Source organism: Aythya marila (genome assembly GCF_965140915.1).
Source record: "Aythya marila genome assembly, chromosome: Z".
Lineage (NCBI taxonomy): Eukaryota > Metazoa > Chordata > Aves > Anseriformes > Anatidae > Aythya > Aythya marila.
The window spans coordinates 9,610,352-9,625,960 of NC_139080.1; positions in this window are offsets into that span (position 1 = coordinate 9,610,352).

Below are 15,609 nucleotides of genomic sequence, written 5' to 3' on the forward strand. Positions count from 1 at the left end.
GATGCTCTGAATTAAAAATCTATCAAGGGCAGGGCTGACGAGGACAGGGTATGGGGACAGCCTGCACTGGTGGCTTGGGATCAGGAGTGGAGTGGGGTGCAATGGGTCTGCACCCAAATTTCCCCAAGCACTGCAGCCCTGGGGACAAGGGCTGTGCCTCAGTTTCCCTCTGCTTTGGTGCCTGGTGGGCACACGTATCTGTGAGTATATGGAGCAGCATTTTCTGGGGGGAGCGGTGTCTTTTGGGGGGCTGCAAAGGAAGGGAGGGAACCACAAGACACAGTTGAGACCAAAGCAGGGACCAGCTCGCACCACCTGCAGCGTGGCCAAATTTTAATGCCCTGTGTCCCAACAGCAGCTCTCCACCTGGGCCACCAGCCACACGGGAGTGCAAAGCTGTGTCTGCCAAGGGTTTTGTGCACTGAGCCTATGGTGGAGATGCCCAGGGGCTCAGGACCTTTGTGCACAGCTGGTCCCGGCTCAGAGCACACCACAAGTCCCTTTACCTTCCTATTTCTCCAGATCTGCAGGGAGGGATGGGGAGGGATGTGTGCTACCCTCACCTGGCCTTGCCTTTGTGTTCTGGGGTGCCTGACCCCAGATCTCACACCTCCCAAGAGGGAAGGATGGATGGATGGGTGGATGGATGGATGGATGGATGGATGAGCAGATGGACAGACAGAGTGAATTGAAATAACCACATCCCTGGATCTGCAAAGCCTGAAGGCAGCACAAAGCCAGCTGCCAGCACCCACCAGGTGCTCACTGTGGGTTTTGCTGTGCTGGGGCTTTATCAGAGGAGAGCTCAGCACCACGCAGCCCTGCCTCCGGCTCAGACAGCGCTGCCTTGGTTCACTGGTTAATGTCCCATTACCAGACAACATGCCTCCGTCATTTATTAATGTTTCATTAGTGTTAAAAACATCTGGTAATTAATTATGCACTAATTATGGATTCACAACGTTAAAAGCCAGGCTAATCTACCATAGCAGATGGCTCTCGGGGCAGGGGGAAGGGACATCTCTTAGCAGGGAAGAAAATGTCAGGCCCAGCCCCTGCCTGGGGGAAGCATCCCAGACAGACAGATTGCCTTCAAACCCACCAGGCTCTCCCAGCCCTTCCTAGGGCTGGCTGCTGGCATTAAACAGAGGAAACCTCACCCCCTCAAGATGTTTTAGGGGCCAGGGGAGCAGTGCTCCTGCTGCCCAGGGTAACTGAATGAGGAGCTGATGGGGAGCGGCAGCTTTTGAACCCGGCTCTGGGCACCCTCTGCCACCTGGGGTCCTGCTGCCAGCTGCAGGATCTTTTTGTCAGCCCCTCCGGATCCAGCAGCAGTCCATAAAGCAAGGGGTGTCATGACAGCCCGCTCGTGAGGTGCCCCGGCGATATTGCCTACAGATGTGCGGAGATGTTTCTAACTCGGGGAGGTCCCAGGGGAGCGTCCCTGCCAAGCAGAAAATCCATCCACTTAGCAGCATAAATCCATACAGGAAGAAAGAGGGAATTACAGCGCTCGGAGAGACCTGTGCATCGTATAACATGAAATCCAATACATCAGCCAGGCGGAACGGGTCCCTGCGTCTTCCCAGCACATACGTGGCAGTAAATCCCACCTTAGGAGGTGTTTTTGGCCATGGCTGAAGGGAGAGCAGCCTCGTGCTGCACTTCCCAGGAAAATAGACTCGGGAAGAGGTGGCTGGGAAGCAGGATCCTTGCTATGTGGCCCCATAGGAAGCAGAAAGTCACCTCACTTCTAGGAATGGCTGAGCAGCCGAATTCGGGCTTCCATGGGGTACCACACTTTGGTGGGCGGAGGAGGAGCAGCAGACACGGTGCTGTGCGTTTTGGCCCTGGCACAGCACCAGTCTCAGATGAGAGTGGCGAGGCAGGGGGATGTGAAAGCAGAAGGCACACCAAGATAGCTCCACAGCGTGCGTGCCTCCTGCTGAGCCAGGTAGCAGCGCCAGGTGGGAGCTGCTGAGCCAGCTGGCACAGGAGAGCTGCTGCTCCTCTGTGCGGGCACAGCTTTGGTCCCCGAGGAGCAAGCATCCTCCCCCCTCACAGCACCAGGGAGAGGTGGGAGGAGGTGAGAGCAGCAGGAGCTGGTGGAAAGGTGGTCCCCAGGGTCAGGGGGTGAAGGGCAGCATCTGTGAGGGGCAAGGATGCAAAAGGAGTCGACTTGGAGGAGCCCGGATTCCCTATCCTGCAGTGGTGCCAAGTCCAGCAAAATGCAAGATCCCTCCCCAAACCATAGGATGTTGGTTCTGGAACTGCCTATTCCGACAGAGAGGTAGCACTGGATGCCCTTGGTGGGCTGTAGCCTTCCTCCCTGGGCTTTTTTTCCCCAGTGGCAGGAGGGCTGGCTCAGGAAGGAGGGTTCTGGTGTCAGGAAAGGCTCCTGGTCACCTCCGGTGGTGCAGAAATGAGCCATGTATCTCTGAGTGATTCAGCCACTGCCTCCAGAATAGCAGACAGAGCTGCAGGTAGGGTTCCTGGGGGTAACAAGAGCCCTGGGCACCCCCACAATGATACAGGGCAAAGACCTGTAGCAGGAAGGGGTGACAGTCACAGCACACTGCCAAGGACAGCCTTGGACCACCTCGGTCCTCTGTGGCTCCAGATCAGGACTTTAGGACCTGATTCTTCTCCAGAGGAGGCTGTCTGTTGTTTAAAGAGCCCCAGAGGACTCTCCTCTTCCTCATCTCCATGCTGGGCACACCAGCCTGGCACTGTATGACCCTGTCGATCACTGGGGACAGCTTCATACCCCAAAACCTCCCCACACACAGCACAGCAGCTGGTCACAGCCCACACAACTCAACTGCAGCACACAGACCAGACCATACCAGTGTCCCCTAATAAGCAATTGACTCTCTTTTTTTCCCTCCTTTTCAAGAAAAAGCCAAGCATTAATTTGGCTTCTGCCACTCTGTTTATCTAATAGCATCTCTGATTGATTGTCTTATTTATAACCCAGATCCGGTGTCTGGGCTGCTCACAGAGACGGGGTGATTGATGGAAAGAAGACAGCCAGGAGGGGACTTAATGGAGCTGTGTGGCAGAGCAGTGGAGCAGTGGCTTAGGCACAAAATGCAAGTGCCTCCCAAAAGTCTGGGCTCCTTTTCTTCTGTGCACAGCTCCTGGGGAAGATGCTAAGTGCTGGGAGAGAGCAGCGTGTTTTCTGTGCTCTGCCAGCAGCGACCAGGGAAGGTGCTCAGCACCTGGAGGAGGACAGGACAAAGGGACATAGCCAGCATTGGCTTGTGCTGCTTCCCAAGAAGGTGTCAAGTAGTTTCTGTGAAGTTTTCCCCTATCCAGGATGGAAGGGATGGTTCAAAGGCATGAGAGCAGCCTCTCCCTGCCCAGCCACCAGCCTGCTGTCAGAGCACCACTCCTGTATGCGTGAAATCGTTTCCTTGCAGAATCCAACAGTGCAGAGAGGAGAAGTTGCCACAGGTGACAAAGTGCTACCAGGTTTGGGTCTGCCACTGCTGCAGGCCAGCAGCATCCTCCAGAAGTTCAGCTTTGCCCAAGCCCAGAGGAAAATCATTCCCACACCCCCAGGGCTGAGGTTTCTCTGCTTCAAACCCAGTGACCACAAACCCCCGCAGAGCCACCGACCCACAACTGACATCCCACAGAGACAGTGCCCGAAAGCACCAGCAGACAAGGAAGGAGCTGCAGTCCCAAGAGGTGACATGCCATTATTCAGGTGACACTGGGGACGTGTCCCAGCCTGAATGCATCCCAGACCTCCATCCCACAGCCCAGGGCAGCTGTCCCCACTCTGCAGGGCCGGGTGGTGGCCAGGGCATGGCTGACATCTCCAGGTCTCCACAGAGACATTCAGCTTTGATCTGAGCCAGACCAAAACCCTCATCTTGTCCACAAAGATTAGTTTTGGGGGAAAAAACAACATATTGGTTCAGTCAAAGTATTTCATGGCTGTTTAACGGTCTTTATTTTATGTCTGATTGTAACAGATAATCTAATACAAACCTACAGCAAAGCCAAACATGAAGTTCTTTCATGAAGAAGGATCCCATAAGCTGGTTTTGACGTGGCCAAGCCCCACTCCCTTCCTTGTTTTTTGTTTTTCTTCCTTTCTTTTCACATCTGAAATTTGAGCAAAACCAAAGCAACTCCATGAATATTGCTGTTTGAGCGGACAGAATGAAACCAGACCAGGAGAGAGTCTCCTGTTCACCCCTACTTAACACACCGGCATTCCCACCACCGGCAGACACCCAATGCCCTTTTGGTAGAGATTTGTCACTTCTGAGTGATTCCCCTTGGAAAATCCCCCAGAGACGAGCGGGCTGGTGCACGATCCCGTTGGGGTCACCTTGCCCCGTGGCTGGGGGGACCAGGAGGGGGCGATCCGTGCAGGATGTCAGAAGAGGCCGCAATGGAGGGGCCCCGAGCAGAGGGAGCGGAAGGAGCCTTTGATGTAGAATCTCTCCTTTCGCAAACACAATGTGTTGCAGAGGAGTTTTATAAACATGGCTATTGTTGCTCCATCCCTTTGGTGGGAACAGATGGTCCGGGCGCTCTGCTCGGCCCCCTCCCCTTCCCTCACCCCCCACCCCCATTAATAAAGCCCCAGCAAGTCCAGCACCGCTAAGGTTTTCCCAAGGGGGATCAATAAATAAATGTAATAACAACAAAGGGGCCCATGCAGACGAGATTCTGTTACAAAGAGGCCTCGGCCCCCCTCCTCCTTTCCGGAGTCGTTGCGCACAGGCACTCTGGCCGGTGTGGGGAGAGGTTGCTCCATCCCCACCATCCGCAGGATCTTCCCTCTGGGTACCTCCTGGAAGTCCCCATCCCGCCTTTGGGGCTGGCACTGTGTGATGTTGGGGGCCACCTTGCAGCCTAGACCATGGGATGCTGATGGCACGTGGCTCTTAGCTCCCCGTGGGCATCTTCTTTGCTTTGGAAAAGTTGCCTGATGGCATCGTGGCCCTGGGGACAGGCTCAGCCACCAGTCCCAGGTGTGAGGCAGGCAGCTCCCCTCTTCTTCCAAAACTTCTTGACCAAACGGTGGCTCCAGATCTTTCCCAGCAGGATCCCACCTAATACAGGGCACTCAGGAGTTGGCATCCAGGCTCCACCTTGGCTTAGTTTCTGTCTTTCTGTTACTTGACATTGGACAAAGCCATTTTCTGGGCAGACAAAAAGCAGTGGTAGATCTGACCTGCTCCTCAGTGGCACAGTAAGATGTTAGGTTGGGTTAGGATCAACAGTTTGCAGGGATTAAACCAGGACAGAACAATGTACAGATGTGTACCTGTGTGGACACCACCAGCTTGCACAATGCTGTCTGTGGGGACGCAGAGCAGTAGGGCAGCTTCTCCAGGAGGACTGGCAGGATTTGAAAGTGGCCACAGCATCTCACCAGGCTATGGAAAAGTCATGCTAAGGCACTCTGCTGAGTGGGCTCCCCTTTAGGGAAAGGATGAGACCAGCTCCGTAGTGCTTTCCATAGACTTATTTGCTGGGGAAGATGCTGAGCCTGGAGCAACCCCGCGGGCACAGCCCGATGGGCATCGCCTGGACCCTGGCAGTGTGCAGGAGGGGCTGAGCAGAGGATTTGGTCCGGGGGGCCAGCTCCAAGCCCCGCTGCAGGCAGGCTGCTGGCAGCCGTTGTCCCACCTCCTCCCCGCCTGCTCCCGCTGCTGGGATGCGACGGGATGTTGTTTTTATCTGTGGAGAACTCCTGCAGCTGGGGGTCAACGGGACGAAACGTGTCTCACACACACACCCCCCACCGCCCCCAGCCTTGCTCCCCCTCCGAGCTGCCCTGGGAATCCTCCCCCCCAACCCCTCACTCATAAAAAAATTAAAACTCCCGATATCATCTCGCATAAATGTGGATTTCAGGCCCCGTCAGTCACCAGACACGTCCCACAATCTGCGCTGGCTCCAGGCAGCTGGAGGGGCTTGCTGGAGGACCAGAATGACTTCACACCGCCTCCCACGGACCGGGGTTACCCGGAGGGCTCGGAGCAGGGAGGGGAGCGCTCAGCCCATCCACTGCCACCACGCCATGCCCTGGACCCACCAGGATGGGTGCTGGTCCAAAGGGTGGTCCCGGGCACCATCCTGATGTGCCTGGGACATTGATGCTGTCCCCATGGGCATGAGCGAGGCAGCTGGCTCGGGCTGAGGTGACGGCGAGGTTTATGAGGGCTGACCCCTCGCACCGAGCGCCTGGGGCAGGACAAATCCCACTCCGCCTTGGAGTGCAGGTGCACGGGGCTGATGGAGAGAGGAAGGGACTGCAGATGCGTGGGGGACCCGGCGAGGGGGAGCTGCACGCGGCTTTGGGCCCATCCCTACGGTGGGAATGGTCCCCTCCATCCGGAGAGCGGAGCGGGGCTCGGCAAAAGCAGCCAGATTGGGGAGGGGGGCACTGGGACAGCTGAGGGATGGGTAGGACACAGCGTATCCGTGGAAATCCATCACGGCCAGTGGAGGTGGCCCTGCTTTGCTGGGCTGGACTGGAGCCCTCTGGTACCAAAAGGTGTCTGCAGGGATGTCTGCTCCAGAGCAGGGACCTGCTCCAGAGCCTGCTGAGTTGCTCTGTGGGTGCTCTCAGCGGGATTGCCCACACACATGCTGCTGGGGAGATGACCCAGAGAGACAAAAGACCTGCACCATACTTGTAGATGTGTTTCAGGATGCCCAGAGGGGGCTCATGCCCTTTAGGGGGACAGCAGGTGACTGCTGGCATCCCCTGGGTACCATAACCATGTGGGTATCTGGATCCATAGATGTGTGGCTCTGGTTTGAGTCCCACCAAGACCTCCTAGCCCCAGGAATGAAGGAAACAAGCAGGATCGGGAAAGATCATACAGTCCCTCTCCCTGCTGCCATCCCAAAGCCTTCACATCACCCAGGGGATGAGAAAGAACCTGTGCCACCTGCCTCAGCTCATGTCCCTGGGCATAGGAACCCCTGTCCATCCTTCAAACACCAAGAGACAATTGAGATCTGCACTGGGAAAGACATGCAGGATCAGACCCAGCCCCTGATCCTGCCAGCATCACCTCGGGCAGCAGGTCTGGCCAGGCTGGGAGGTGGAGAGCATTGAGCACAGGGCTGGCTGGGGGCTTTGCAAGAGCAACAGAGATGTCAGCCCGCCTCCATCTCCCCTGTTTCATGTAGTGCTGACTTGAATCCTTGCCTCAGGAGCCAAGTAGGGGGTGGAGAGCCTTTTCTTTGAGTGAATTATAATAATCCTTAAAAGAAAATAACACAAAGCAGGTGGCTGAGCTTGAAGGTGGATAAATGCCCAGCGCAGAGCACCTGGCTGAAGACAAGTGTGAGCCTGGCCTTGGGCTCTGTAGTCAGTGCATCCTCGTGCTGTCAGCGGGTTCGGGGCGCAAACCCTCCATGCGTGCCTTCTACCTCTGCTCGGGTAATTTACGGATGTGCAAGGCTATCCAGAGAGCTCCTCTGTGACCCTCCGGTGTCAGCCCGGCCCAGCTGGCCAAGCCGTGTTTGCTTCCCATGAAGAGCTCTGCAGGAACACGGTATAGCACGAACCAGCCCCGAAAGCAAACGTTTTTATTAATGTCCAGATGACATTCATGGACCCTCAGCAGCAAGGCAGCATCCTTTCTCAGGGTGCACCGTTCCTTTCTTGCCTGCCACCTACCCTACCCCACGGGCAAGCCATTGACTAACAAATGTGCGTACGCTTTAATTACAGCACTGTGAAAGCTCCTCATGCTGTTTCGCTGGATAGCTCGTCTATTCGAGGAGCTGGAGCGGCACTTACTCAGCTCAGCAGCACAAGTCTCTGGATTTTCAGGCCTTTAATATTCACTCTGATCTGTTCATAAGTTATTTATAGGGAGTGGGAAATGCCTCACAAGAGAACTCGCTCCAAATTGCGAGCACTTCTGAGGCATCCTGCAATCTGCTTGCACAGGGAAAGGAGGGGAAAGTAATAAATAAATGATTATTTACAAATTATTTACTTGTCTCCACTAATTTCCATGCTGTTTACCTGGCAGCAGTCTGAAGTCAGGAACAATTAGAAAAGACTTTCCTTGCATATCAGCGGCTGGAAGTGGTGCCGCATGGGGAGAAGAAAGCCAATGCAGCAGCAGAGCGAGGAGGAGCTCGTTTTGGCTGCCAACATTGGCCATCAGGCTCAGTCTTGCTTGGTCTCTGCTCTCCAGAAGTAATCATCATGGTTGTAGTCTCAATGTAGCTCCTCCAGCCACCTCTGCTCCGCTGGCTGGCTCCATCCCATCCTGGCAGGTGGTGACCTGTCCCCAAAGTGTCCCTCTGTGCACGGCATCTGGGCAGGCAGCCAGCACCCCCAGACACACCTCTCTGCAGTGCAGGTCCCCAAAATCTGGTGATGGACTGCAGCAGTCTAGGGATGTCTTTTCTATCCCAGCTCACCATGATGCATGGAGTCAACCCAGGATCTTCAAGGCTTGCTGAGGGTCATGAAGTCCTCACGGACACCGTGGTCTGCAGAAGATGACCAGAACTTGCTAGGAGGCAACTCTGCTCCTGAGGAGCCAGGAATCTGTGAGGAGGAGTGTGGGGATGGTGTCTGGTGTCAGCAATGCACCGAAGTCGGATGGGATGGGAAGCCTGGCCCATTCTGGTATCACCAGAATTGGGTCTGTGAATGTGAGAGAGGTGATTCTCACAGCTTGTCACCCCAAAAAGCACAGGGAAACTACCCCGGGGCAAAGCCACCCCAGGAGGCAAGGGCTACCTGTGCCAGGCAGCAGAATGAGCCTGTCTTCCTGCCAAGGAGCATTTCAGACTTCTCACTTCTTTCTCCCACAATAAAACACACAGAAAATCACGGAGAAGAAAGAGGGATGGGGAACAGGAACCTTAATAGGTTGGTGTCCCTGAGGGAAAGAAAAGAGATGAGACAGTCTGGCAGTGCTGGAAGAGATGGACAAGCTGGAAACAGCTCAGTCCCAGCTGGGCTGATGTGTCTTGCATATCTCCCCATGCTTCATTCTCCTCTTGTTGCTTGGGGTTTGTGAATTCCCTCCAGCTGTATCTTTCCAAGCTGGTCCTGGAGCATCCTGGGGAAAGGCAGCTCTGGAAGGAGACACAAGATGCCAGTAGGGCGGAGAGAGTGGGAAATGGTGGCTGAAGCTTGAGCTTGGGCTGCTACTGACTGATGGCAAAGCCCAGGGCTTGGATAAGGGAATTAACCCATGCATGATGAACCCACACTGCAGGATGGTGACCCGCAGGAGACAGAGTGACAAGGTGCACAGAGAGGGGAGGTGGAAGGTGGGTTATCCAGCCCTGCAGCATCCGAGCCAGCAGGCAGCAGGCAGATGGTCCAGGATCACGCTAACCCTCACCAGGCAGTGGAAAGTCAGCAGACAGACAGACGGACCCAGGCGTGCAGCGACGGTGGGGCTGCCCCATCACAGACCCTGGCAGAAACAGGGGCAACGAGTCCAGGCGCACACATCTGGGTTTGCAGCCCCTCTTGTCACTGGCCTGAGGAAACGGCGCAGCTGAAGAGGCAAGAGGGGAGAAAGATGTGGAAATGCCTTTAGGCCCCTTGGCCAGCACGTGGATCCTGAAGGGAGGGATTTGCAGCTGGCTGAGCTGGCTGGGAGCTGGCAACAGTTTACTCATTCACACCAACCTGCTGATCTCCCTCCACGGCCCCCCAGAGCCCAGCTCTCTGGTGTGAGATGAACACTGAGCAAATACCCCTTTTTTTTTCCTGCCACAATAACCCTCTTTAACTTTTCAACTTATCACCTGCACAGAGGTTTATAAAATTTTCAAGCTAATGGCGTCTCCAGTAATGATACTGCAGATGTACAAGCTGCATCCTGGGATGAATAAATTATAGGAGGCAGAGTAAATTGCAATGGGAAGGACGGCAGCTGCGGGATGGAAACAGATGGCTTCGCTGTGCGCCACAGCTTGGTCTCAGAGCAGGGTATGTTCCCAGGGCTGGCCCTCTCCTGGTGGCCCTGATGACCACCTGGGCACACCTGAGGCTGCGGGTCCACAGCAAATTCTCTGGCTGGTGCTGAGCTGCAGCAGGGGCTGCTGTGGAGCTGGTGCTGAGGTGGTTTGGGAGGCAGGGGAGTGCTGAGCTGTTTCTGCCCCAGGCAGGGGACAGGGTGAGAGCTGCAGGGTCACAGGGTGGCTGTGATCCCTGGCTCTGTTAGGCTGTGCATCCCCTGGCTGTGCTCACCGTGTCGATGCTGACTGATCCAGTGCTGCCTTTCCCAATTTTCTGCTTCCCTCCAGAAAAGCCTCCTGACATGGGTGACTCCACATTTTGGACTCCTCAGTGCTGTGATTCTGGCCACAGCGCAAAGATTAACCAGCCTGGGATGACTCTTATGGTGCAGCATGCAGCCCTGCGGTGCTGGGTTAGAAAAGCATCCAGCCAGCAGCCAGCTGCAAGGTCACATTCCTCCCCATGCCCCAGTGCTGGCTTGGGACTTGCACACCAAAACTGCTGCCCTTGTGGACCACAAAGGCTCTTTCTGTCGTGGCCACCCTCGCTGCCAGCCAGCACTGCTCTGCAAAGCCTCGGGGGCAACATCTCTGTGGCCCAAAGCACGCGCCGAGGAGTCTGCTCCTGCCACAAGGACTCCAGGGAGGCTGATAAATGACAGGCGCTTCACTCCCAGAGCTCTCAATGTCACCCGAGGACTCTCTGACAGAAATACAGCTCTCTAATATACAGCCAGCCAGCGTGGCTCCATCTCTGAGGGATGCCAGGCTCGTGCCGACCCACACCTCGCACGTGATGCTGATGCTCACGCCGTCCCACCAGCTTTACTGTGCTGCTGTGCTGCTCCGTCCTGCTCCTGGATGGGTGTCCCCCGAGGAACGTACCCTGCTCTGCTCCTGTTACACAGCTGGGCCTGCTGGCTAAGCCATCCCAGCTGTTCCCAGCTCCTTTGGCACTTCCTTGGCTTGCAGTGCTGAAGGTCTCGAGGCATCAAAGACCTCCTTCACATTCTGCCTCCAAGGCTTCATGTCCTGCTTTGCTGGCTCCGGAGTCTCTCCACCCACTGCCCCTCCGTGCAGGGGGATTTATCTTCTCTCTCCTGCTGTCGGAGCAGCCTGCAGCCCCCAGGAGCCCTCACTGTGCCCTGCACAAACCTCACACAACAGGCTGTATGGGAGAAGGCTTCACTCTGCAAACACCAGAGCAAATCGTGGTGCTGGAGCAGGGACACATGCCACATCCCAGCACACGTAGTTGTGATGAGTGCCACCGCAGTGTGACCCTGCATCTCACGCTGCACTGGTGCTGCACGTGGTCCCTCTGCTTTGCTCCCAATATCAGCAGTGTGAGCCTGCTGGGGTGTGCCAGAAGCAGAGAAGGGACATAACATTTATTAAGGCAATCCTCACCCCACAGCTTGGTGTCCCCAAGACATATCAGTTTCCTGCAAGGCTCTAGAGAGCAGCAGGATGCTTCCAGGTCTAATGGTGCTTTCCTCCCTCTTGTGCATCCCTCCAGAACCCCCATCCTAAATCCTGACCTGTGTGGACAGTATTGCCATGTCCACCAGTTCAGAGTGCTGGGACTCCAGAGGGATGTTGCCCTGAAGAGAACAGGAGACACTGCTCTCTGCTAGTGCTCAAAATGCTCCCCGTAAGTGCAGTTTCCAGTGTGTGTTGGCCCATGCCTTGTCCCTAGGATACACATCTCAGCCCATCTCAGCCCATCTCAGCACTAGAGCAGGGAGAAGGTGATCTGAGGCGTCCCGTTCTCAGCCAGGACCCCATTTGAGGTCACCAGCACAGTGCTGGAGGTGCATCCAGCAGCATGCTCAGCCAGGCATCAGGAAAGCAGAGGGAGCGAAGCACTCCTGTACCCATGGACAGTGCACAGCACCGTACAGCTGCTCCAGAAGCCCCTGCAGGATGCACCACTGCTCCTTGCCTCAGTTTACCTCCACGTCTGTAATGAAGCTCTCATGGCAGTGCCATACGTAGGTGGAGAAATCATGGTCTGGGAATGATCATCCTCATTGCTTCAGCAGAAGGGAGCAGTGGACAAAATGCACGGGGCAGTGTGCCCTCTGTGCAGCTGGAGTGTGGGGAAAACTGGGGTTGTATGGAGAAAACCTCGGACATGGCTGAGCTGAGGCACTGCAAGGAGCAGCCACACACACAGACACAGATGTCTGTGGGACGGACATGAAGTGAGCTAGGAGGGCTGCCATGACAGCATTTAACCCAAGTATACAGAGAACAATTTTGCTCACATTGCAATTTTTGCACTGCAGATTTTTGGGTATGTTCAGTCACCCAGCAGGCAGGGAGCTGGGCACCCTGGAGATACAGCCAGGTCCTAACCCAGAGGAAAATCTTTCTTGAAGTCTTTTCATCTCTGTGAGTTTAGGGAGCTCATCCACCTTCATCAACAGCACCCAGCACCAGCGCTGGCAGGTTCGCCCCTCTCCAAAGAGCCTTACATGTCCAAACTCCTGGAGGGGATGGGAGATGGCCTCACTCACCCAAGGGGACCCTGCAGGGTCCCCACCCAGGCTCGCTGGATGCTCTCCAGCTGCAAAGCTAGGGCAAACAAGAGGCATTTCCAAGTTCAGGGAGCACAGTGGATGCATTTTCTCCAGGGTTGCAGGATTAGGGTAGGTGCAGTGCTGGGAGGGCACGGGGTCGCCTTTTCCTTTGTCTGGAGAAAGTTTCTCTGCACTCTGTGACAGCGTCGAACTCCACTCTCTTATGCGGTTTCATTGCCTCGTTCCAAAGCGATTGCACAGGCAAAAGTGTCCAAAAGCAGATGGATCCGCTAAGCATTTCTTTGTTGCACATTATCTCATACAGTTTGGGTGTAATAAAACTTCTAGGCAGAACAAATCTTCAAGCTTGTGCCGTGCCTTATTTTTAGCTGCGAAGTACGTCTGTTTTAGTGCTCCTAATCCCTGGCTTGGTTGTAATTTATGGAGCAAACTCTTGGCTCGGTTGGGCCAGAAGATTTGTAGTAAAATTTTTATAAGTTGCAGAGATGAAGCCCATGGACTCTCGCAGTCTCGGGGGACTCTCCTCCAGAATTGTGTTTTGCTGAGCACTCCCTCGGTGTGGGAGTATGCTCGGGCGAGAAAGCGTCAGATGGCTGGGAATAAATCGTCCCTGCTATCATCACAACCCGCAAATCACCTGGAAGGAGACACCAGGGCAGTCCGCGGCTTCCCCACCCGCAGAGATTTTGGGGACAGACTTAGGAGAGTCCCAGCTCGGCAGGACCTGCCTGCCACAGGCCCATGCCCTCTGCCTGGTGCATGGCAGGACTTGGGGATGACCCAGGCCATGGGCTGTGCCAGGCGGTGTGATGCCTGAGCTGCAGGGGGATGGCTCACTGGCACCACTACACTGGCTTTGCTGGGATTATTGGGATGACTGGCTGCTCAGTCCTGCAGAGAAGCCTTCTTGCACGTTGCCGAGAAGCTTTTAGCACAGACAGGGCTGGGGCTTAGGGGTGATGGCAATAGCGGGATCCACACGTGGGCACCACCAGAAATCTCCAGATCCCAGCCAAAATATGGTCCCACAGCTATGCCCCACCTGAGGCTTCTCTGCAGCATCGGACCTGCCTTTCTCGCCCCCCTGGTGCTTCCTGAAGCTGCAGAGGTGCTTGCCTTCAGTCCAACAGCTGGGGCAGGAGCTGCTGTGTGATTGCTGCGGCACATCCCAGCGGGGAGCCGGCGATTTGCCATCTGTGCGCCGCGCTGCGACAGGGTGATGCTGGGTTTGCCACGGTGCTCAAATCCACACAGCCCCACATCCCCCAGCACTTTGCATTCCCAAGAGCAGCTTTTCCGAAGAGAGCGGGTGTTTGCAGGAATCGTAAAGGAAGAATCCAGGTGCTGATGTTCAATATAGCTTTATAACAGGTATCAAGGTTGTCTTGATACCATCTATCATGGGTAGATGCTCTCCCTGTGCTCCAAGGACTGTGCAACATTCTTGGTGTAGGGGAATCCTTGGGGTGTGACAGCTTCCTGGTGTCCCTGTGTGCTGTTACTTGGGGAAGGATGGGTCTTTCTCAAATGCTTCCAAGTTATTTGGTCAAGGAAAAAGTTGTCTGATGCCCGAATTTACTGTCTTTGCACTTTTTTAGTGCCCTTTGGCAAATGCAGGTGCAGAAAGCAGAGCCTGTCCCAGCACAGTCTGTTGGAAGCTGGTTGTGCTGGGCTGGGCAGCATGTGCCTGGGGAGATGTTGGAACCCCTCCTGTGCCTTTCTGTCTCTAACAAATGTCCATGATGAGGGATGCAAGCCAGATTAGCAGCAGAGTCCTTCCTAAAACACCCCATCTCCTCACCCCACTGAGTGCCAGCTGCTCCCAAAAGCCTGCTGGTCCCTCCAGCAGCTCACAGCCCACATACAACCTGTGCTGCCACCTCTCCCAGCCCCAGCCTCAACCCCCAGCCCTTCCAGGAGCAGCACCAGTCTCCCATCTCAGCAGAGAGCCTTTGCTCCCTGTGGGGCTCTGTGCAGGCAGTGGGCAGGGCTGACCCCATTCCCTACCCCAGCAAGGTGGTGGGATGGAGATACCAGCCAGGGACCCCCAAAAGGCTGTGGCAGAGAGGCTTTGCAGGCTGGGGGGAGGCAGCAGGACTGCTGCAGTGTGAGCATCCCCAAAGCAGGGTGCTGCCTGCTGGGGCACTGAGACAGGGACAAGGCAGCAGCTCTGGCTGCAGACTTTCACCTCCTCTGGTCCTTTGCCTGCCCCATGCCTGAGGTCTCTCCCCAGCCCATCCTCTTCACCCTGCTCAGGAGGTCGCTCTCTCCGGACTGCCTTTGCCTGACGTGCAGCTGTTTGCAGGAGCAAAATTGGCTGCGATGTGCAATTCCTGCCCTGCTCCAGCTCCAGCAGCGGTCTGTGCTGCCATCGCATGGCTGTGCTGCGGAACTGGATGGGTGCTGCAGGGCTGCGCCCTGGGGTGGCCGTGGGGATGGGGTCTGCAGCTCCCAGCTCAGCCGGCAGCACCTGCACAGAGGGGGGAAGGTCCTGTCTTGAAATGTGTCTCCCCAGCAGTGTTTTTTTTTTCCAGCTTTCTCGGCAGAAGGAAATTCCTCATGTATGATATGCAGTCATACATCTGGTCCGTGCTGGAGGTGTATTGCGAAGGCTGCAGGACAGCCTCAAGCACCCGTGGATTTACTGACGTGCCAGCACTGGTGACATGTCCTGTGGGACACTCCCTGGGACCCTGCACAGGAGCAGCTCACTCAGTCCCACAGCCAAGGACAGAGACATCCCTTAAGGGGGGATATTTCCCCTTCTCCCACACCAACCTTTCATCCTGACCCCAATAAAAAGCCTCAGACCAGCTTCCAGCAAACAGCTTTAACCCAATCAGACAGCAAATCCCAGGGGCTTGACTGAAGATAATGGTTTTATGTCACCGTGCATAAATCCCTCATTTCTGCTCACAGACAGCCCCGTCCCCCCTCCTCCCTCTGCACACACTCTCCGTGCTGCTTGTGCCCCTGTGAATGGCACCCGCTGCTCCACAGGTGCTTTTTTTCTCATGGATGGGTTACAAAACCCAGTTGTGCTCAGGAAAACAGATCTCAGTGCACGGTTTGTTCTCCT